Source organism: Ambystoma mexicanum, chromosome 14 (assembly GCF_040938575.1).
Source record: "Ambystoma mexicanum isolate Mex_15411 chromosome 14, UKY_AmexF1_1, whole genome shotgun sequence".
NCBI lineage: Eukaryota > Metazoa > Chordata > Amphibia > Caudata > Ambystomatidae > Ambystoma > Ambystoma mexicanum.
In genome coordinates, this window is record NC_090940.1 from 291,224,118 (window position 1) to 291,247,678 (window position 23,561).

The 23,561-nt window shown below is 44.0% G+C and overlaps 1 long non-coding RNA gene across 1 annotated transcript in view; it reads right to left on the reverse strand.

Annotated features, from left to right (window-relative positions):
* Positions 1 to 10,127: 10,127 nt before the first annotated feature.
* LOC138527290 (uncharacterized) overlaps positions 10,128 to 23,561 on the reverse strand; it is a 29,614-nt gene continuing 16,180 nt past the window's right edge. The window contains exons 2-3 of the long non-coding RNA XR_011283858.1: positions 14,140 to 14,249; positions 10,128 to 10,448 (exon numbers count right to left, since the gene is read on the reverse strand). This is a non-coding gene — a long non-coding RNA (uncharacterized lncRNA). The remainder of the gene's footprint in view (positions 10,449 to 14,139; positions 14,250 to 23,561) is intronic.

Consider the following 23,561-nt stretch of genomic DNA (forward strand, 5'->3'; position numbering starts at 1 on the left):
GTGGACGTTCCAAAAAGCAATACCATTTAGTGAGGTAGGATTTTAATATTATGAACTCTTGGGAAAAACAATTCATAAATATCAAGAGTAAGACACCTAAGGGTGCAGGGAGTGCCAGACATGCTACCTACCTACCTACCTACAACAGTGTAACTTAGGAGGATGGCCAGCACATCATTTGTGCTGCAGAATAGTCCCATGGAAATGTGCAGGCCATAATTGTGAATAGGGTGACCCCTGTGCAGTTCTCAAAGTGATGCAAATAAAAAAATCACGGTCTGAATTATTTTTTTTGCATTCTTTTTTGAAGTGTGTTTAAAATAAAATATATATATATATATATATATATATATATTTCAATTATTTGTCAGCTCCAAACAAATAATGAACTTTGGTTTCTACATTAAAGAATCAGCCAGGTTCAAGCCATTAGTCATTTAGACAATGTTCTTTTTAATGAGAGCATCCTTGTTATTATTATTATTATTATTATTGTATTTATTGAGCACAGACCTAGCTTCGGGGCGCTTTACAGAGGTATACAACAATACAGATACACAAAGGAGCATTTTAGAGAGGTACAACAGTACAGATGCATAACGGAATGCTTTTCAGAGGTAACAACAGAACAGATATATAGTGGGGGGAAAAGATACAGAGGGGTACAGGTGTACAAGGTGGCGAGTCAGATGGCGTGGGGGGTGATGTGATGACCTAGGTGTGGAGGAGGAGAGACTCCTTGAAGTGGTGGGTCTTAGCAGCATGTTCTGAACTGCTGACCTATTCTATTAACTTTATACTTTGCTTACTTTAAACATATGCTAGCAGGAAAAGGTCAGACGAATGCAACTGTTTACAGAAACATTTAATCAGCATGAATTTGTTAGACACTTAACTCAAATTTGTCATCCGAATCCCTTAAATGTTCAGCGGAACCCGAATCACTCGAATATAGTTAACATTCATTTGTTTTGGGGATCAGCATTAGTTATTAACCCAGGCTTTTAATCCATATCCCATGCTCACAATAGGGGATAACGTGCAACCACTTCCATTCTTAAAAACAAAGGAGCGAAAACAATATAACAGCCTCCCTCTCTTTCCAAAGGAGCTTATAATATTCTGACTGTCCTGCCGAAGACAGAAAAAGGTCAAATCCAATTTCAGGAGGAGAAAGCTTTCCAACAAGAGAAGGGAGCGAGAGTTGCAGGAATCCAGCAGACATTGAGAGAAGCAGATCAGAGCACTGAAACCCAAATGTGCCAATCCATATCTTGTAGTCTCTGTTCCATTAGACACACAGATTTAACAAGGGGGGTCCTGGGAGTCCCTCTGCCAGACATTAGTCCTGGTTGCGAGAGACTTACCCAGAGTCTTTAGCTCACTATCTTTCACAGAGAAGAAATATCCCAAACATATCAGTCTTTGTCCTGCCCTGGGGCAGTCCAGCACCGAAATGCAAGGCAATTCTCCTCTGAACAAGAGTACCAACAGAAACCCCAGACACGTGTTTCGGTCTGGTTGGACCTCATCAGTAGGGTGGATCTGTGCCTCTCTAAGAATAGTGAGCAAGGGGTCCACGTCTGGATTCCCCTAGTAACTTAGGGTGAGACCCAAAGTTACTTAAATATGCAGATTTAACAAGGGGGGTCCTGGGAGTCCCTCTGCCAGACATTAGTCCTGGTTGCGAGAGACTTACCCAGAGTCTTTAGCTCACTATCTTTCACAGAGAAGAAATATCCCAAACATATCAGTCTTTGTCCAACCAGACCGAAACACGTGTCTGGGGTTTCTGTTGGTACTCTTGTTCAGAGGAGAATTGCCTAGCATTTCGGTGCTGGACTGCCCCAGGGCAGGACAAAGACTGATATGTTTGGGATATTTCTTCTCTGTGAAAGATAGTGAGCTAAAGACTCTGGGTAAGTCTCTCGTAACCAGGACTAATGTCTGGCAGAGGGACTCCCAGGACCCCCCCTTGTTAATTTGCATATTTAAGTAACTTTGGGTCTCACCCTAAGTTACTAGGGGAATCCAGACGTGGACCCCTTGCTCACTATTCTTAGAGAGGCACAGATCCACCCTACTGATGAGGTCCAACCAGACCGAAACACGTGTCTGGGGTTTCTGTTGGTACTCTTGTTCAGAGGAGAATTGCCTAGCATTTCGGTGCTGGACTGCCCCAGGGCAGGACAAAGACTGATATGTTTGGGATATTTCTTCTCTGTGAAAGATAGTGAGCTAAAGACTCTGGGTAAGTCTCTCGTAACCAGGACTAATGTCTGGCAGAGGGACTCCCAGGACCCCCCCTTGTTAATTTCCATTAGACACACACCCAGAGGAGATACAGGAAGGAAGCAGCCTCAGCCATTCACTACACATCCCTCCCCATCAGCCTGAGAGCGAGCCCACGGGAGGAGCAAACCCCCAATAAAAGGAAACTCAGCCTAGCTAAGTTGGTGGAGAGCTTGAGAGGAGAACAGACCATGTTTGTTAGGAGCCGTAGAGAAGGAGGATCATCCTGGAGGAGCAACGCATGGAGGGGACTTGGTGACACTTTAGAGGGAGAGCAGAGCCTTCTGTACCAACTCTCTGCATGTCAAGCATTTTGCTAAACAGAGTGCCGGTGGCCGATCTCTTTCAGCAAGACTCTAGAAGATAAAGCACTTCGCAATAAGCAAAGTCTAGAATATTACAAAGGTGGTAGCCACTATACTGGCCGTAAGTCCCTTTTTTATTCTCATAACATACAAGCGTTTAATATACAAATTAAAAGATGGCGCCATTATTCTGGGAAAACCATCAACCCGTGGCCAATGGACCACCAAGAGCTTACATGCCCTCCACTGCAGTAGACACAAAAATAAAGAAAAGGAAGAGGTAAGATGGAATACAAGTGAGTTAGATTCACTTATAAGAATGAACAAATAATTCTAATACGCAAAATAGTGCGAAACTAAACACTATATAGCAAATATAATGAGTACATGAAAAACGTCCTTTTCTCCTACTAACTTTTAGATAAGCGGGGGCATGTCCGGCAGCCATGGGGTGAGGACGTGCCGCTGAAGAGCTCGTAGCAAATCCTAAAGCAGATGATCTTTCCGTGTTCATAATTGCTTGTCTACAAGATTTTAAAAGCCCTTAGGACCCCAAGGCCCTATATTGCTTAGATTGATGCAGCTTGGGTTGAGGGAAGACCCTGGGAACCGAGACCGATACCCCAGTAAGAAAGCTGGCACCAAGAGAGGATTAGACGGGACGGTGCAGCCGTGGAGAAAGAAAATAAATCTCTGGCGTCTTGGGCCTCTACCTGGGGCTCGGCTGCCAGAAGAGGGTGGAGATACCACAGCAGTGCACACAGGAGTGGGCCAGGCTTAGGAATACCTCCACTGGAGTGCGCACAGAGGTCAACCGCCGGTAATATGGGGAGAAATGCGGGTGGACTCAGGAGGATGACAAGGCAGAGGGTGTGGCTGAGCACATATGAGGGGATACGACCAGAGACATACTTCAGGAGACGAGGGTACCCTACGGGTCACAAGTAATGGCAGGGGTTGCTGACAGCCAGGCCTAGTTGAAAGAGAAGTTCGGGGTGCCCAAGCCTGATCCGCTAATAAAGGGGGAGCGTGCCAGATTTGTATATGGCAGCAAGCATGAGAGGAGTGCAAGCAGTGGCATTGGAGCCTACAGCAGAGATCTCACACACACAGGGGGCACCTGAGCAGGTGAAATAGCTGTGTTGACCAGCCCGGGGGTGAAGGCTGCAGGAGAATAATGTCAATAGGGGCTAAGTACAGAAGTAACCAATGCTTGATTGGGTCCAATGCCCAACAGGAAAACTGCTGTGAAGGCCAAACAAACGAAAAAATGGAGGCCTTTGCCTGTAAGTAGGAGGCGAGAGTCCATTCTCCCTCAGCACGGGATAGCACCATGGTCATGACTGTACTTACAGCACCTGGGAAAATACTCAAATGCTGGAGGCCGTTTTGGCACTAAGGGCATCTATGGAAACAAGGAAAGACAGGGTAAAGATAGATGTGAGACTGCTTAGCCAAGATGTGCGTTCCCTGACAGAGAGAGTGGGAGCATCATAGACAAATATGGAGGTTACAATGAACGTCACCAAGGAACCGTGGCTAATCGTGCAAGACTTGATGGTACATGTGCAGACCCTGCAATGCAGAGCAGAAGACTTGGAGGGGAGACACAGAGAAACACAATTAGGATTTTGGGTCTGCCGGAGGGAAAGGAAGGAAGTTATCCTACCACTGCTCCAGGAAGTTAACCCAGGGACGCTGATGCAGGGATTCATGGTGGAGAGGGCACACAGATCCGCTATGTGCCCCTCCGTGACCGCAAAGTGAAAACATTTGGAATTTTAAGGATAGGGAGTGGATTTTGGCATTCTCCAGAAGTAGAGGTATTACACAACAAGTGTGCTCTGCACTAGCGATATAGCCAGATTACAGAGTGCATGTGCAGTGATGGAGGAGCCTGTTTGGTCCGACGAAAGATAGACTCCAACAACAAAGGCTGTGCTGACTAATACACCACCAAAATGAAAATTCTCCATAATGGGAAATCCCACTTCTTTGAAAGCCCGATAGGAGTTGAATCATTAGATGGATATCAATAAAATGGTCCCCATGAGAGAAAGGTGGGAAAATAATTGTTGAAGAGAGAATGGGTCATGATAAACTTGCAGGGTTCTAGGGAATCAGAGACAAAAGGCATACAAGCTTCACAAGATAAGAATTGAGTACCAGGTCAGGGGCTCGAGCAGAGAGCATGGACCAGTTGGTGTTACATTTTATTTTTGGTTGTGGTTAAGCCCTGACAATCTGGAGTTGGGGGGTCGGGATCCAGGGGCTGGGAACAGATATGAATCCTACATCTGGAATGATGAGGGAAGGAAGCAAAAAATCAAGGTATGTGGAAAAGCCTAAGGAAAGTGATACACTACTCTTGTCATGCTTCATACTGCTTTTGGGAAGCCGGGAGAGTGGGACGCCAGGGATGATGGGGAGGGGGGAGTTCACATGCGGTCCTGGGTCTCCTGGAATGTGCGGGGCCAGAAAAGCTATATTAAATGCAATAGAGTTAGTACGTACCTCTGTAGGAAATATGTTGGGATAGTTCTGCTGCAGGAAACACACTGTACGTTGGAAAAACAGGCTACTATTGTGGAGAAATGGGGTGGATATGTAGCTACATTCTCCTCATATGCCAGGGAGTCATCATATGGTGACACCCTATGTACCTTTTAAACTACGGGAGGTTAAAATAGATGATGAAGGTAGTATGGTCTTAATTCATTGCCATGTGGAAAGCAGTAGTGGTGGATCCAGGGGAGGGGCACGGGAATGGCTGCCCCCTCCCCCAAGGCTTTGCCCCGGTGCCCAGTGTGTTCCCCAGTGTTGCATGGGTTTTGTATCATCTGCCCCCATCACCAAAAGCAGCCTCTGCTGCTGCCCTACCTACTAGTAATTACCACATCTTGGTATGGTGGAGCTCACTTCTCCTCCTACAGGAGAGAGTGGTAGAGACAGAGAGAGAATAGTCAAGTCAAACAACTTTATTCGGTCAAAAGAAATGACCATCAAAGTACATCCTACAAAACATTTCTAAAAATAAAAATGCGATTCTAATACAGCGTTGCAAAAAAATCAACCACAGAGAAGACGACAGGGCAGAACGGGCAAACCACCCCCTCCAATGGAGACCATAAGCAGATCATTAGGTCTAAAATCAGGTCCCACCATCCCCATGCCTCCTCCAACACCCATGGCGCCTAGGGCCTAGGACAGTCAAATTAGCACCTGAAAGGAGGCTGTTACTAGGGAGGACCCCGATCTTTACTAAGGCAGATCTAGCAGGGGTGACAGGGCTGAGGAAAGGGGGCATACTGATTGAAATCCCACTTTTCGATAATTTGCTGGCCCGACTGCAACCTCCCCAAACCCTGTGTGCCAAACTATGGTCCCAAAAAGTCAATTTAATGCTGTCCAGGGAGTTTTTGTCCATGCTGGAAATTCTGCTGCACCCCGCCAAAGCCTCTCTACGTACAAACGGGCAGCCTCCAGTGGTATTTAGCCAGAATAGGCATTTGTTAAGTAAAGCGTCCCTTGGCTCTGGCTTGTCTGCTGCCAGTTTGGGCACCCCCTGAAGAAAGACTATTGCATGATTGGGACTTCCTGATTCCAGCAGCTTTAGTTGAGCCCCCAACTTCCATGGACCCAGGGCTTTGGGGTTGATACAATCGGAGATCATGGGGGCAGAGACCTGAACCTGTATTGGGTCAATGGCAGACCCGTTGGGGGTGGACAAAACCAAAGGGACCTCTACAGGAGGACAAGCTGAGGGATTTTCCAGAAGTGGGCATGTGTGCCCTTCGTCAGCTGGGGTGTTGGTCATAGGCTCCTCCACTTGAACAGTTCCATCTCCCTTCTTTTGAGCCTCTAGCAAAGTGTACAACAGATCCTTGATGATGGCCAGTTCCGCCAGTACTTGGGTACACCTGCACCCCCTATGCAAAGGCGCTTCCTCAATGGGTTGGTCAGAGGTCAATTTGGGCTCATGGTAGCTCTCAGCCGGTGTATTGTTTTGGATGGTTACCTCGACCGGCCTAGAAGGGGACACACCAAGGGGGGAGCTACCCCCTAAACTAGTAGATGAAAGAATATCGCTCCACGAACTATTGTGGGAGCTATTGTGGGAACTGGAGGAGGAGTTGCCCCCTTGGGCAGTTTGGGCAGTTAGTGTCAGTCTGTCCCCCGCAGCAAAAACAGATGAAAGAGGAGAGTCCAGCCGGGGCCCAGAGGGTAAAACAACCTGACTCCGTGCAGGTAGGGGGAAGGGCTCTTGTACTAGAACAGAGTTTTGTCCATCCAGATTTAGGGCTTTGACTGGCACTCCCTTCTGATCCCGGGCGTGGGACCTCTTCACAGCCAGGACCTTCCGCTTGGAGATAGGGCCACTCTTTTGGCGGGCGAGATGGACCTCTGAGCAAAAAGGAGGAAGGTGGAAGGGTGAGAGCGCTGGTGACGGAGGGGGGGGGGGGTTTCCTAGGGGGGGCCATGGGCTTTCAAGGATCTGAGGGACTTGAGGAGTGACATTACGGGTTTGGTTGGTCCACACCAGTTTTCACCAGTTTTCAGCCCCTATGTCCAGAACAGACAACAACTCCTCTTACAGACCCTCGCCAACACTTACTTTCACCCTTTTTCTCCAGGCGGCCGGGCCTTCCTCTTCACCTCCTGAACACTGCGTCCTTGCACCGCCTTAAGGTCAGAGTGACAAAGTCCTGAAGTCCTGAAGTCCTGAAGGTACACCTCCACGGGATCCAAACATACTAAATAATGACCTAAATAGTACGCTTTTATTCTTTCTTTTGTTACCTTGGCATTATAGAGGACAACGGATCTTCTTGCTTTACTCCCCTGTGGCGGAGCTCATTTTTAGCAGTAACTGTCTGAAGCCACGCTGTGTGAGATTCTGCCAATGGGGAATGTCAGAGCTTTGCTCTGTGTTCTTTGGCGCTCTTCATTGACTATACAACAGGCTTTACTCTGCTTTGCCCATGTTTACTCACCTGCGGGGACCACACATTTTCAAGCGGTGAGGCAAACATCTTTTTACAAGTTGCTCTGCCACCACCGTCCGATCAGCTCGCTTCTTTACAGTCACGTCACCTGAGGTGAATTTACGGTATCATGCTGACACAAGGGCATTGGTTGAAGGATGAAGAGAGGCCTAGTCAATACTGACACCTACACCACAATACAGGTGCTACCTTCCCCTATTCTTTACATTCTATTTATTTACTGTATCATTTTAACACTGATTTAAACATTACTACTTCATTTAATTATTTTACGATGTGTAAACAAACTCCTTCTGTTGGCTCAATGGAATTAACTACCATAATTATGGGGATGGAAAAAATAAGAAGTGAACAAACTATCATTCAATCCTCAATATCTAAATTAGACTCCAGGTCCTTGCCAATTCAAGACGATAATGGGTTGTTTACAAATTAAATTAAATTAATTAATGGAAGATTAAATGAGGCGGAAGAGCGCAACTCCACTAGTGAAGATACAATCGAGGGTTTAAAATATTTGCAGCACAAATTACTACAAATGGAATCTGAAATCTCAAATTTGCAGGACAGAAACAGAATAGGCAACATAAGAATGTATAGAATCCATGACAATTCTGAGCTCAATGACCCTATTCAATTCTTGTGTCAATGGATTCCTGAGTTGCTGAATATATCTTTCACCCCGCCTCTGGAATTTCAAAGGCTGCATAGAATTAGGCCTCGGTTCACTAATGATACCTCCCATAGGCCTTTCATTGCTTGTCGTTTACACCATCAACAAGCGCATTTAATTCTACAGACAGCAAATGGTGCCTTTTATGGTGATAAAATATACTTTTCTTCAGCCTTTTCAAAACCAACTCAGGACAAAAGGAAAAGCTTCTTAGAATTGGGGCCAATGCTGAAGAAATTGAACATTACATATGGACTATTGGAGCCAGCGAAGATGGCCATGACTCCCCCCCACATGACATCACCAAAGAATAGTCTGACCCTGATGAACTCTATGCCCTTGTCAAGTCACACGAGTCTCCTCAGATGGACACCTCACCTGTTACTCCGTTTTCCTCATTCTCGTCCTCCAACTCACATCAGCGTGTACAAGCATCCAACTCTGCCAACTACTGTAAATTCAAAAATAGCTAATTTCATTACTCCAGAACCAGATTTGATTCCAAACCCTTGGCAAATTCTCATGACTCTTCAGAAAAACGTACAATCCACATCACATATTAAGCAAATTGACTCAGATGCAGCAACCTCATAACATTTATTTCTTATCTATCATTAATGTGGTTCTCTCAAGATATCTTAATATTTGCAAATGTATTCATACAGTATTTACCTATACCATGCTTCATTTTGGCCCGTTCGGGTGCCTGTTGGCTTGTGGGTTGCCGTTTTACTATGACCTATGGCTACCGTTTACCCCCTTATGCTATCCTTTTCTGTGTGTTCTACTCACTCTCTTCTTTTCTGTGTTCTACTCACTCACTTCTTTCTCACTATTTGATACTTCCTTTTTGTTCTTTATTTCTATCTTTGCCTTCCTACCTGTGTTCCATCCCTTTGTGTTTTCTTCCCCTACCAAGTACTATTTTATTGTGTTATGTGGATGTTTGTCAATTTCATTGTTTTGCAATATTTTTCAATGTACTATATGTTACGCTTGTGAACAGGCAGATTGTTTATTTACAATTTGTACTTTTTGCGTTATAATCTCTCAATCAGATTATTACTAAAATTAGTATAAATGTTGTCTCATGGAATGTTAAAGAATTAAATAATCCCATTAAGAGGCAAATAATTCTGAGTCAATTAGGAAAGAGCAAGGCTGATATAACTTGTATTCAAGAAACCCATTTAGAGTCTATGAAAAAATAAAGAAATAAAGTAACTTTGGGTTTTTCATGCATCTGCTATACGGAAAAAAAGTTGGAGTTAGCATACTTGTCAGCAAGGGATCCAATTTTCAACTAATTACTGAAGAACATGATCTTGTGGGCCGTTGGTTGATTATTGAAGACAATATTAACACTTTGATGGTTACTATTCTCAATATTTATGGTGCTAATATCTCTGCTCCACAATTTTGGTGGAACTTGAAACTAAGAATGGTCAATTTAATTGATGAGCGCATCATTATCTGTAGGGACTGTAATCAAATCTGTGATTTTGTTCTTGATCGAAAATCAGATACCAGGTTTATTAATTCTAGTTCGCATAAACAATGTATTAACTTCAAAGATGATTTAAACCTGTTTAACTCATGGCATTGCTGTCATCCAGACTAAAAGAATTCACTTTTTATTCCCCTCCTCACAAATCCCTTTCTAGACTTGACTACATTTTCATTAATACTTATATTGCTTGCACTATTCTTCACACGGAAATTGGCCCAATTGTCATCCCTGATCATGCTCCTGTCTCCACTGTTCTAGAATGGGACATTCTACCCAACTTTTCATCCAGATGGAGATGTAATTCATTCCTATTAATGATCACACTTTTCTACAAAATATAAAACATTTTGTAATGATTTTTTTATTATAAACAATTCACAAAACACTTATATACAGAACATCTGGGATGCATTCAAGGCAATGCTGCATGGCTTTATGAAAAAAAGCAAGATGATAAAATCTCAAATGATTTATTTAAGTCCATTAAATTGTTAGAATCCTCATATCTTAATAACCCCTCAGATACCACAGTCAAATCCCTTGTAACACGGCACATTAAATTCAATAAATTAAGTTCCAATAAAGCTTGTTCCTCTTTGTTAAGATCCAAAGCCAAATATTATGGAGGGTCTAACAGAGCTGGGACATTATTAGCTGCATACCTGAAAAAGAAAAAACTTGTATCACTTCTATTATTAATCAACAAGGCATTAGAGTAATAAACAGTAATCAAATCAACAAATCCTTTATCAATTTGTATTGGAGATCTTTATAAACATGATGACACCATTCATAATGATATAATAATACATTTGTTGCATGAAAATAAAAAAATATAGGCAACCAAGTTGTTCTATCCTTTTTAGACTTTCCCACCACCCTGCAAGAAATTCAAAATGCTATTCTCCACCTCACAAATAGTTAATCCCCATGTCCAGATGAATTTCCTTTTGATTTTCATTGTTCTTTTTTGGATGTACTTTCCTTTAAACTTCTTAAATTATTGAACTACTTCTTATCGCAAGGTTTTAGTTCCATACCTTTGGGGGAGCATTATTAATTTTCATTTCCAAAGCCTGATAAAGACCCCTTCTTTGTTAAAAATGATCACCTTATCGCTCTCATCAATTCTGAATCAAACATTTCTGATAAAATAATCGCTAACAGATTAGAAGAAGTAATGCCCAAACTTATCATTGTAGATCAGTCTGGCTGTATTAAAGGCAGATTTGCCTCATCTAACACCGGACTTCTTTTTAATGCCCTTTCTCATGCTTAGAAATCTTCTGTTTGACTTATCCTCCTTTCACTGGATGATGAGAAAGCTTTTGATCGCGTCTCTTGGTCATTTATGTTTCAGACCCTGAAATGGCATGGATTCAGTTCTACTTTTTCTAAATTTATTAAGTTTGTATATTCATCACCCACTACTAGACTATTCATTAATGGTACTTTTTCTCAATCTTTTCCTTTCTCTCGTGGTACTAGACAAGGTTGCCCACTCTCTCCATTATTGTTTGTTTTAGCCTTACAACCCTTATTACAAATCATTAATTCAAAAGAATACATCAACAGTATTACTATAAATAATGTTAAAATGAAATTCTCTATGCAGATAATATTCTCTTATATGTTTCTGAGTCATCTCCACCCATGCCTGAATTGATGAATAGTATTAATACATTCTCCAATGTCTCTGGATATAAATTACATTATAAGTCCAAAATCGTACCTTTATTTGGCATGAAATGGTGCACCTCCTCTATCAAATATCAAATATTTAGGTATCCACATATGAAAAGATATTCCTTATATGTTAAATTTGAATAAAAACATTCTTTTTGATAAAAAAATGAATGCTTTAATCAATCAGCATTCCTCACTATTTCTTTCCTAGTGAGGATGTCTTGACTCTGTCAAAATGATGATCAGGTCTATTATTTTATATTATCTTTCAATGATGCCAATTATTCGATCCTTTGTATTTTTTAAAATAAATTCTAATCTGAGAGTCAGAAATTTGAGGCGGACAACTTTGTGAAGGTTTTTCAACAAATGCCATTTCAGTAAATTAAAGGGTTTGATAAACATTTCACTATCCCTACACTGACGAGGATTTCTCTGCCTCAAATAAACTAAAGAAAATACTCTAAAAGAGGATATATGTCCCTCACAAATATACATATATACAACAAATAAGGTAATGCATGGCAGTTCAAAGATAACAACAATAGTATAATGAAGTTCTTAATGTACCACACAGTCTCTCCTTATAACCTGGGTGAATTCCCCTTCCCTAGATTTTAGCAGGATTCTGTTCCACAATTAAAAAAAAACAAGAAAATCCTGGTTTGCAACAAAGTTCCAACACAGTTCTTTGCAACTTCAAATTGTCAACAGAAAATTCCAGCACTCCAATGATTCAACAAAGAAAATAGAAGGATCTTTCTCTTCCGTGAACTAGCGTAAGATTTATCCTCTTCAAATAAAGAACATTTTTGCAATATGTCAATAACAAAAATAATTGTCTTGGTCAGGATGTTTTGCCATGCTCGAGGAGTTCTAAAGAAATGTAACTCCTTTCGAGCAGTTTTGCACAGTTCCTTCTTCAGCAACACAAACAACATAAATTGTCTCTGTCAGGATCGCTTTATAGCACTTTGTGAACTTCTACCTGATTTAATTCCATGCCAGGCCTAATACCTCAGTATATACTTGATTTTACTCCCATGCCAGGCCTACTCCTTCAAAAGGTTGCCATCTGGGTATACTCCCCTGCCCTAACATCTTTTCAACAAGTGCTTTTGTAGTTAAGATCAACTGACAAGAGGTTCACAACAGCTTCATAATATTCATCATTTTGCAGCTTCGACACTTTTAAAAACTCTTCAGATACAACAAGAGTCACATTGGTGCTCTTTAATACTCCTCTGCCAATACTGCTCCTCTCCTTCTGGAAAAACTTTTCCAGAAGGGCAGCCTTTTTGCCACTCTTTTTTCTCCACTGGGAAAATAAATAATTACTGACAAGGATAGGGCCATATTCTGTTTCTCGCTTGGCCTTGGCAATGTGAGTTTATACCAGCGTTTGCTATATGCTGTGGAAAGTATGGGAACAAGTTACATCACATATGGACCTTTCGTTGGACCCCTTTTGCCTTTTGCAATGTCTGTTAGATTTGAATTGACTTGATTTCCGTCTCTCTAGGCTTGGGAAATGGTTGTAGGTATCAGTTTTTAATAATATTGCTCTATCAGATTGCTGAGTACTCCACAAACTCACATACTTAAATATATTGTTAAATGTGTCTTTCTCAGCTGTTTAATGGTTCAGTATTCAAAATCACTTTTAGAACCACTTTCAGTCATACGCGAGTGCTGTTTACTTCTTGAATGCCCAAAATCACTTTTAGGAATATTTTCACTCATACTCGAGTGCTGCTTACTTGGTGAGTGCCTCCCCTGAAAACGTGAGCGGATGCGGAACACTCCAGGGTCACTACCAATTTGAGAACTCACTGGGTAAGGCGTGCACATCCTATCCACTTGCAGATGGCAAGTCTTCTGCTTCTGTGGCTCCTCCCAACTCTGCAACCTGCTTCTCCTGGTCCGCCGTCACCCGCGCCACCTGTAACTGGAGTGCCTTTTGCTCCCAAGGCCCTCTGGTGCACACCAGCCACCGGAGACAGCTTCCTGGGAATGAGATCTTCCTTCGCTTCCCGCTGTGCAGCTGCTGCAGAACAGGTCACCAGAGGGCAAGCTTCCCTCTTGCACGCTTACCGCGGCATGACCTCTGCACTTCAGGTTTCTGGAGGCACAGGCCCTCTCAGGACCGGCAGCAGTTTTCTGCAAAACAGTGATCCCAGTGTCTTCTCCCTCCTCCAGCTTCCACTTTAGCTGCCTGCTACTCTGCAACTTCTTGCTCTTCCTCTTGCTATTGCTCTTGCTAATGGCCTGCACCTGAGGGTGCCTTTTAAGCAACTCAGTATCCCTTAGCTGTGGGTCATCTGAATGAATGATCTGACCACTTATGCAACATTGTACCTTTTTATCCTTCTTCATCCCAGTACCTAGAGAAATATGAGACTTAATGGCAAAGTTAGCTTTAAGCCCTTATTATTCACAGCGTTCCATTCATTGTACCTTTGGGCGTTAAGGACGTTTTTAGCATTACAAGTCTCTAAGATTTGGACGGGTTTGTATTTCTCCTGATGTCTAGGAGTTTGTGATTGTTTTCACCCATACTTATATGTTTTGCTTATGAAACCAAAAGATGATTATTACAACAAGCCATTACATACTTTGGCATTGAGAAAATATCCTCGCTAGAGTAAGACAAATACTGCGACTTACCCCACGGAATTCTCTCTATCCACTGGGCCCTTTCTCCTCCCAGGTTAATCCTCCCGCAGAGTACGAGCTCCTAGGTCAGGGTCAGGAAGCATCTGCCTTTACCTGGCCACCTGGGAGGAGAATTTAGACAGGGATTTAGTGAGGAGTCCGTTAGATTAATCACAAACTACTATGCAAATTTCTTTGGAATTATCAAAATCCCAAACTAGCTCTGAATAAGTTTAAAGTGAATAAATATAGTGGCAGTGTACAATTTTCAGACTTCGTCACATATCAAAAAGGCTTTTTATTACAACATATTATTATGCATTTACATAATGAATCACAACTGAAAAAAGCCCTTCTTAGATTAAAATAGAGTACATTTATTGCACTTTTGTCACTTGCTCACTTCTTACAAACATCATCGTGGCCCAGTATTAAAAAGTTACCTCTCTTAAATTCCACGAAAAATGCTTGGCATTGTTTATTAAACTGTTCCTGTACGGCTGGAGATATCGCTAGCACCATTCTATGGTATAAAAAATCCTTCCCTTTTAAGCCCATGCATATGTTATTACAAAAATGGTACACTGCAGATGTCTTCCATATTAAGCATATATTTCATAATTACGCTGCTATTCCATTTCCTCAATTATGCCTTCCTTTAGGCTCGACAACCATGACTACAAAACATATATTACACTTGTAAATTTAATTACTAAAGCTTTACCTTATTATAGTCACAAAGATCTTTCCAATTTCATAAAACTACAAATTAATTATCCTTCCACTAAAGCATCTAAACTATATTCAGTTCCCAATCAACCCATAGAAGATAATCTTCTAAATTCCAAAATGTGTAAACAATGGGAATTAGAATGGAACCTTCACCTGACAATTGGATTAAAATTTGGAACCAGTCCTTTACCACATCAGTTGCTTTTAATCTTACACAGTCCCACTGTTTTATTCTACAGAGAGCTTATCTAACACCAGCTAGACTGGAAACAATGTCTAACCCTACTTCTAATTTATGCTGCTCCTGTCAAACCCTGGTTGCTGATTTTACTAATTTACTAAAAAATATTTGGGAATGTGCACAGCATATCTTTTCATTCAAAGAACCTCTAACATTGGGTTATTTTATGGTTGGTTATTTCAGTTAACCCTTATATGATGACTATTCAATCCTCTGATTTGTTCTGTTTTTTCATCTTTGTTGCTTTTCACCTTAGTGCATCAAACTGGAAAACTGCTAATAAATTGTCTCAAAATCTTTGGTGAAACACCATTTGTTCCTTTCACAAAATTGCAAAAATGTATGCTTTTTCCTACAAGAATGTCTCTAAATTTGACAGTAAATGGAGTGTCTTTGCAGCATATTTAACATAACTTTCACATAACGTTTCATAGTTTTAATTAACCCCTTCTCCCCTCCCCTATTTTATCTCCTGTATGTCCAGTCTGTCTCCCTGTGAGTCCTAGCATCAATTTACATTGTTATGCTCAGTGTCATGCTATATTGAAACTAACCACTACTTTGATATTTATTCCTTAAGTATTATACTGTATTTCATGAATTATACATACCTTAAATTATCTGTTATCAATTTGTTTGTTCATCAATATATTGTAATGCTCTACAGACTATTAATAAAAATAATGTAACCCAAATGTACTCTGACTGTGAGTATCTGGAAGGGGTATCAAAGAAACACGTTCCCCCAGGGTCTTGTTTACAGTAACACATCTTTCCTGAGAATTCTCCCTTACATGGTCCATTAGGCCCAAAGGGATGCAAGGTAGAGACCAAGTTTCGTAGTTCATAGGGGGAATGAATGTCCAGTACTGGGATTTAAGGCCTCTTAGTTTTGTCTGATTTGGGGCATGAAAGCAGAACCCTGCCATTCAGACTAGAATGTTCTCTGCACAGTGATGGTGAGGAGTCTCAGAAATGTGAACACCTTCCAAATGAAAAAGAACCCTGCATTGAGTTTGACAATGTTTAAATGTCAACGACAAACCAAAAGTAAAATGCCTGGCTATCTAGACAGTAGGGGTTCTTCCATCACCAGACTCCATTTCAAAACGCCCTCTCATGAACAGGGACAGGCATGAGGGGCAACAATAGGGGGTGAGTAGGATGAAAAGGAGTCCAGAGAAGTCATTTTTCGGATTCCTGGACTAAGCAGTTCCATGTGTTTTAATTAGTGTCTGGACTGATGGCCGCCCACTCATTAGAGCAAACACTATATCCCTCAGGTTTTGCTTAAGCAGGAAACGCCCCTACCATATTCTTTTTCCTTTTCCTACTACCCCAATCTCGAGTTTAATACATAACCCACTGGCAGTCGTGCAACAGCAGTCTATGCAGGTAAGCTACTCTGCTACTTTAAGCTCTGCCTAATGTTGCACTTGTGCAGAATCTGGCGAAGCAGAACTCTCCCGCCGTTAGAACTGGATTTGAATATTGCTTTCGCCGTTACTATTTTCTAATTGGTCATTCAATATTTTTATATTTATTTAGGTGCTTTGATTACCTGTTGACAAAGGTAGCATAACTACAGAATATAAAAATAATCGTGTTCTTGGTTGAAAAATGCACTACTGTTTGGCCCCATTTTGGATTTCTTTTCTTTGCATTTTTGGTTGTTACTTGCTTAACACATTCAACTTCTGAATAATGTAATCATCTGATGTACAACAAGGCTTGAATCTTATCTATCATATAATTAGATTACTTTAAAATTGGGTGTGCAGAAAAATACCAGGTTAAGTTAACAAACAGTATATGACAGCTCCCTTATATTGTTCTGAAAGCTCTCCACTCCATTTCTTCCTCACTTGCATCAATTGGCTGGCTATCTTTTCATTCTCAACTCAAATTTAATTTCTTATGCGTAATCTTCAAATCACTTTACCAGCTTGCACCTGACTATCTTGCTTAGCTTCTATCGTTCTAAAGTCCATCTTGCCCCTACACTCTTCCTATCTCTTCAGATTGACTGTTCCTTGTCCACCATGTGCCCAGTGCTGTTTCCGGTCCTTTCAGCTTTTTGCTCCCCCACATTGGATTGCCCTTCCAGTGGCTATTCATTCTATCGCTGACTAATCTATCTTCCGCTGTTCTTTGAAATTTCATCTCCTACATTGCTCTTGATTGTCTGCTACCAGTATTGATGTTCGGATGTTTTACTTACCATTATTGTTGTACCGCACTCTGTTTTTAAATTGTACAGCGCTTTGGGTTAAAGCGCTATATAAAACACAATAAAATACAAATACAAATCCGCTGGCTGCCAGGGAGGCACCTTGCCTTTCACGATGGGTCAGTGAATGGCAACTAGTGCTACAGACATGGGGCCCAGCTGATAATGTACAGAGTCCAGTGTTATCATCCTGAAAGGTCCTCATTGTCAGGGCATGTTTGATATACAGTAATGAGCGTTCATGTGTAAGATCAATGGAGGAACATCGAGGCTTAGTACCACCAAAAAATGGATCTGCCAGTCACAAAGTCAAAAATGTATTCTGTACAGATTCAAATATCAAAACAGATAGCTATCTGGCTCCCAACACCTCACAGTGTGTACCAGAAAACATTGTGAGGGGAGTGAGTACTGGTCATCACAAAACATGCAGGCCCTCATTACGACCCTGGCGGAAAGTAACTGACCTGACCGCCATAGCGTAAATAGCGTTTCCGCCATTGCACGACGGAGTAAAGTGCGGCTAATTCTGACCCATCGGGCAAGAGCACTACGCCATGGCGGAAGTGCAAAGTCCGCGATGGCGGAAATGTCCCCAAAACACCCCTCACCGCCGTCGTACGGCGCCCTAGGTGCAATTCCGCCACCCATCATAGCGGTCACCGTAATGAGCGGTAATCGCAAAATATGGTGACCGTAAATATACGGAAACGGAAGTAAAAACATGGGCCCGGAACGGGAAACAGCACGCCGTACACCTATAAAATCAGAATCCCAACACAACCATCAAAAATCCTACCCTGAGACACATCCCAGCCCGTTAGCCACCCTAGTGAAAACAATCAAAATGGGAAAAGTTGCTAAAAAAGCGTGCAACCGCAAGCGGCAGGTCCACTTCTCCCATGAGGAACTCACCGTGCTCACAGAGACCCTCCAGGAGAATGCTGCCGTCGTCTTCTCGACGCAAATGACCAGGACGGCACTTGCGAATAAGAAGGCCATATGGGCCCTGGTGGCACAGCGGGTAAGTGCGGTGGGGACCGCACCCCGCAACCCACAGCAATGCAGAAAGCGATGGGACGACTTGCGGATACGCGTACGGAGCATACTATCAGCCAACCGTAACATTGCCACAGCTACCGGGGGAGGATCGGAATCACCCATCAAGTTGACCCCTTGGGAAGAAATCTGTGCCTCCACCATTGGAATGGAGAGTATAGAGGGAGTCGGAGGGATGGAGAAAGGAGTGCAGACATCCGAAGAATCAGGTAGGTGGGCCAAATAAAACAATGCTAAATCCACAATGTCCAATCATGTGAAGTACCATGTGTCCACATAGTGCAACAGAAACACATGTCCAGGAGAACGTCCACATACATTGGCCTGATAGCGCACTTTAAAAGTCACTTCAAATACATAAATAATTAAAAATCCTAAAAACACCCTCTACACGTGCAGCATGCACACCCTAACTGCAGGCTGCAAAACAACTGCATCCTCAATCCACACAAAAATGAAACCACCTCCAAGGCCCTGACCCAAATCACCCTCAGGTACCACCCCGATGCATGTGATACATTGCCATTCCAATTTCCACAGACCCATGAATAACGCTCGCCCTCCTTTACTCCAACACAGGGTCCGATTCAAACGACGAGCTTCAGGACACCCCTACCAGCACACCTCCAAAGAGGGCCAAGACCAACGGCCAAAGACCCTCCACCTCAGCTGCACGGATCAAGACACGGCAGCAGCACAAATCAAGTGGCAGCACACAGGAGGGGACTTCAACAGGCACCCCAGCAGCCAGCATGCCCACAACAGCAGCACCACAGGTCCCCCCAATGGATGCCACAGAAGGCACTGCTTCTGGTGGCAGCAGCACCATAGGTGACACTGCATTAATGGCAGCATGCTCCGACACAGAAAACGGTGCTGTCGATGTAGGATCCATCCATGACCTGTCTCAATCCCCCTGTTTGTTTCATCCCGTACACCATGAGGATACCACGCAGGGGCACCCACAAGACGACGACTGGCCATCCCCCACAAGCCCTGTGGCAAGGCAACATGAGGTGATCAGCCCCTCTGTGACACCACCGCAAATGGGCATGGCCCAGCAGAGGCAACAGTCCCTCGACCAGGTGATCGTGCAACAGCAGCAACTGGCCACGCTCCTCAAGGAGCATGCTGATGAATGTGGGGGTACTAAGGCAGCCATAGAAACATCAACTGAGACACTTAGGTCAGAAATGGAGAGAAGCACAGAGACACTAAGGGCACAAATGGAGAGAAGCACCGAGAGCCTGAGGGTACAAATGGAGAGAAGCACCGAGAGCCTGAGGGGGGAACTGCATGCGACGTCCAAAGACGTATGTGCTGAACTTGCCGCTGTGCGCTGTGTGCTCACTGAGCTCTCACAAACCCTTAGGGACATGCATGGACGTGAGCAGGCAGAGACATCATCCGTTGCAAGTTCCGTCCAGGGCAGCCCCCAACGTAGATCTGGGAGGAACCTGCGCTCCACAGGCAGGGGTGCCCCTGATACCCGGAGAGGGGGCTTGCAATAGCGTCTGCCCACTGACAATGAGCATCTTTGGACACTGGTGTTCGGGGGGGAGGTAGGAGGGTGGAGGGGGTGTGTTGGGCTTTCTTGGGTGGCGGGTCGATGGGGTGTGTAACATAATTTCACATATGCTATAAACATTTCACAATCATCCAATGAGATGTGTGGACATTGATCTTTGTGTACGAGGCCTTTATAGGCGTACAGTCCATATTGTGCATGTTCCAGACACACACAGTGCCACAAGTCCCGTGTCCATGTATCAGCCACCAGGCGTGAGTGCTAGAAGCATGAATCTATGAGAATCTGACGAATTTCACGGCCCTCCTGTGCCTCGCGGACTCCTTGAGGTGCTGCCACATCCCCACCCTCATCATGACCATCTTCAGGTGCTTGCAGTTCTGCGTCAGGGGGCATGGGCACATTTCTACGTACGCACATGTTGTGTAGCATGACACATGCCATGACCATCTTTGCAACCTTCTCATGGCGGTACAGGAGTGCCCCGCCAGACCTGCTGAGGCAGCGGAAACGAGCCTTCAGTAGGCCGAATGCCTGTTCTATGACTACACGGGTACGTGAGTGGGCATGGTTGTAGTCCTCCTCATGCTGGTTCTGTGGGTTCCGGAGTGGTGTAAGGAGCCATCTCTTCAGTGGATACCCGGCATCACCTGTATGTGGACAATAAAGGATGTTTGTGGAATGACATTGCTACGTACGCATCCCCCCCCCTTCCTGCCAGGTCATTGCCGCATCACATACCCCACATTATCATGCATGAAATGAGACTCACCGAGTAGCCAGGATCTGTTCCCTGCGTGTCGCTCCATGTAGCGTGGTATTGTAGAGTTCCTCAAGACCATAGAATCATGGGTTGATCCAGGAAATCGGGCACAACAATGTGTAATGATCCTGTTGGAGTCACACACCATTTGTACATTAAGAGAATGATATTGTTTCCGGTTGCGGTACTGGGCCTCCATGGCATGTGGGACAACCAATTCCACATGGGTGCAGTCGATGGCACCAATGCAACCCGGTATGCCGGCAAGTGCATGGAATCCCACTTTTGTGTTCGTAATTTCCTGCTCCGAGCGTGGTAGAGAGATGTAGTCGTCTGCGTGCTTCAGGAGGGCATCGAGCACTTGCAATAGTGTCCGTGACAACAGTGGCTGTGAAATGCCATGCAACTGTCCGACTGTGTGCTGGTAGGTGCCTGTGGCCAGGAAGTGTAGTACAGACACCACCTTCAGTAGGGGTGGGATGGCGGTTGGGCTATCTATCATGCTGGCAAGGTCAGCGTGTGTCATGTCCATAATGGCGGTTATGGTGTCCCGGTCCAAACGGTAGAGGGTGTGGATCTGCTCATCAGTGAGGTTGAACGGATGAGCTCGGAGGCGTGGGATTGCGGGCTGCCTGCGTGGTGGTAGTGGCTGTGCTGGTGGGCCTTGCTGGCCCTGCCTTGCCCTCCTCCTCCTCCTGCGTCTCCTCTGTGCGGCCGGTTGTTGTAGTAGTTGGTGTTCGTCTTCTTCTTGAAGTTGGAGTACTTGCAGTGCTATCAGGTCCCCCAGGGCCAACATCGCTAGTCCTGCCGGTAGCATTTTGGAGTGGGTGTGGTTGTGGGAGGGGGTTGGGTGTGCAATTTATGTGTTTTCAGGCAGTATAGCCTCCACCTGTGGTGATTCATTCCACCTGTGCAAGCTGCAATCCCCTTTGAGCGAGCACGTCCCGCACACAACGCTGCAATTCGACGCATGGCATCTTGCTATTACAATCATGTATTTAATCCCGATGGCAGTGGAATATTGGTTCATATGTTCATTCTGCTATGGTCCCATTGTTTCACATACTATCTTTACAGTCACGAACAAACTTGTGAAGGGTCAGTGGAATGTAGTACTCGATTAACGGTGGACCCTCATGGAGCACTGTACCGAGGTTCACCGACGGGCGGGGCGTCCCATTTGTGAGTGAAGGCAGTTGCCATTTGCACACACTGCCGCACTACATGGATGAATTTGTGATTTCAAGCGGTCACAGATGCCTTTTCGACGTGATGTTGCAAATGAGGAATTCGAAGGACAGCGCTTTCGGTTTTCAGCTAGCGGCGAGGAGACGCCCACAGGTCTGACTGCAGATATAAAGTTCTATTGTTTAATGTCCTTCGGACAGGGGCCATGGCGAGAATGCAATGATTGATATGAATAGTATGGGATGCGCAATAGCGTAGTGGACGATAAGGCAGGACGTTCCCAAATACATGTTACTTCACAACACTAGAATTCCGGGCTGGAGCACAGTGGATTTTGCAGACTGCATTACGCACAGACTCAATGGAAATTTCACATGTTATGTGAGTAAATAATCAGGCGTTTTCATACCGGGATGAGGGTATGATGTATGGATGCATGGACAGATGATTTAATTGAGAGTTTACCATGTACATGGCTTTTTGGAATCTATCCACTTCCCCTGCGCTATGTGATGCAGAGCTGCCATAGTGGGACCATCGTCTATCTCCCTTGTTGAACCCTCCCTGTCTCGACGCGCCTTCAAACACTTGTGTCTATGCACGTTACTAATCCCATCTAATGGATTCTGTTTTAACAGACGCACGCACACAAACACTCGTTTGTAATAGTGTATTCACCTCGATTTATATAGTTATGATTCGCAAGTGATTTTTGGGTGGGAATAATCCTTTTGAGTGGGCTAACATGCATATGGCTGTAGATTTAGTGTGATCATTGAAGTGAGTAATTCAAATTAAGTTCTGATGCCCATATCATTCTTTTTCATTTCATTTGGGTGACAGGTATCTCCTCCCCTTTTGCCGCTGCCATCTGTATGCCACTCCTGCAGATGGCTTTTACTCCCGACACCTGCTGCTTCGTGTTAATCAGTGGAGCACCATTACGATCTTATGGGACGATCGCCAATGGGCCACATGCCCTTACGCAGTACTAGTGGCTAGGAGCAACATATCGACCTTTCAGCTGGACTAGTGCCTACCTAATGGGACGGCCCTGCGGTTCTAGGCGCTTCCATGTTGCCTTTTTGAACGTGAATGTAGCCCCTGTGTACCATGAAGGAACAGGGCGTCACACAAGAAGAAGCTGGTCATTTATTGCGGATGCAGCCCACAATAATGAAATATATTTTGGAGTTCATGACCTAATAGCTGTATGGGCTTGGTGATTTTGTTGTGCATTAAATTTCTATTATGATATTAACCGTGTAGCGTTATTCTTTGCAAGTAATGTAGCATATTCCTATTTGTGGAGCGATGTATTGTGAGAAGATCTGCATTGGGTTCCGGCTTCTGAGTATAGTTGCGTGGTACTGTACTTGGCGCGTTTGCCTACGAAGCCCAGTGAGGTCAGGGATAGGGGCTGCCATTATGACTGTTTTAATGATGTCATGCTCAGGGGCGGGGGATTAGCTTTTGTGTAACAGATGCCGGTCAGCCAGGTGGATTGGTGGAATGATGTGATTATCAGAATATGGCTGGTCACAGGTGCCTGTGTTTGCGTGCGTTTCTTGGAGGGAGACTGAGGTCATGTCCATTGGAATAGCTTCTGTATTCATGCCATCTGTGCCCTGCAGCTCCCATCGGCCCCTCTTGAGATGGGCCTGGCTGCTCAGTCACTCTGCCAACTTGTGTG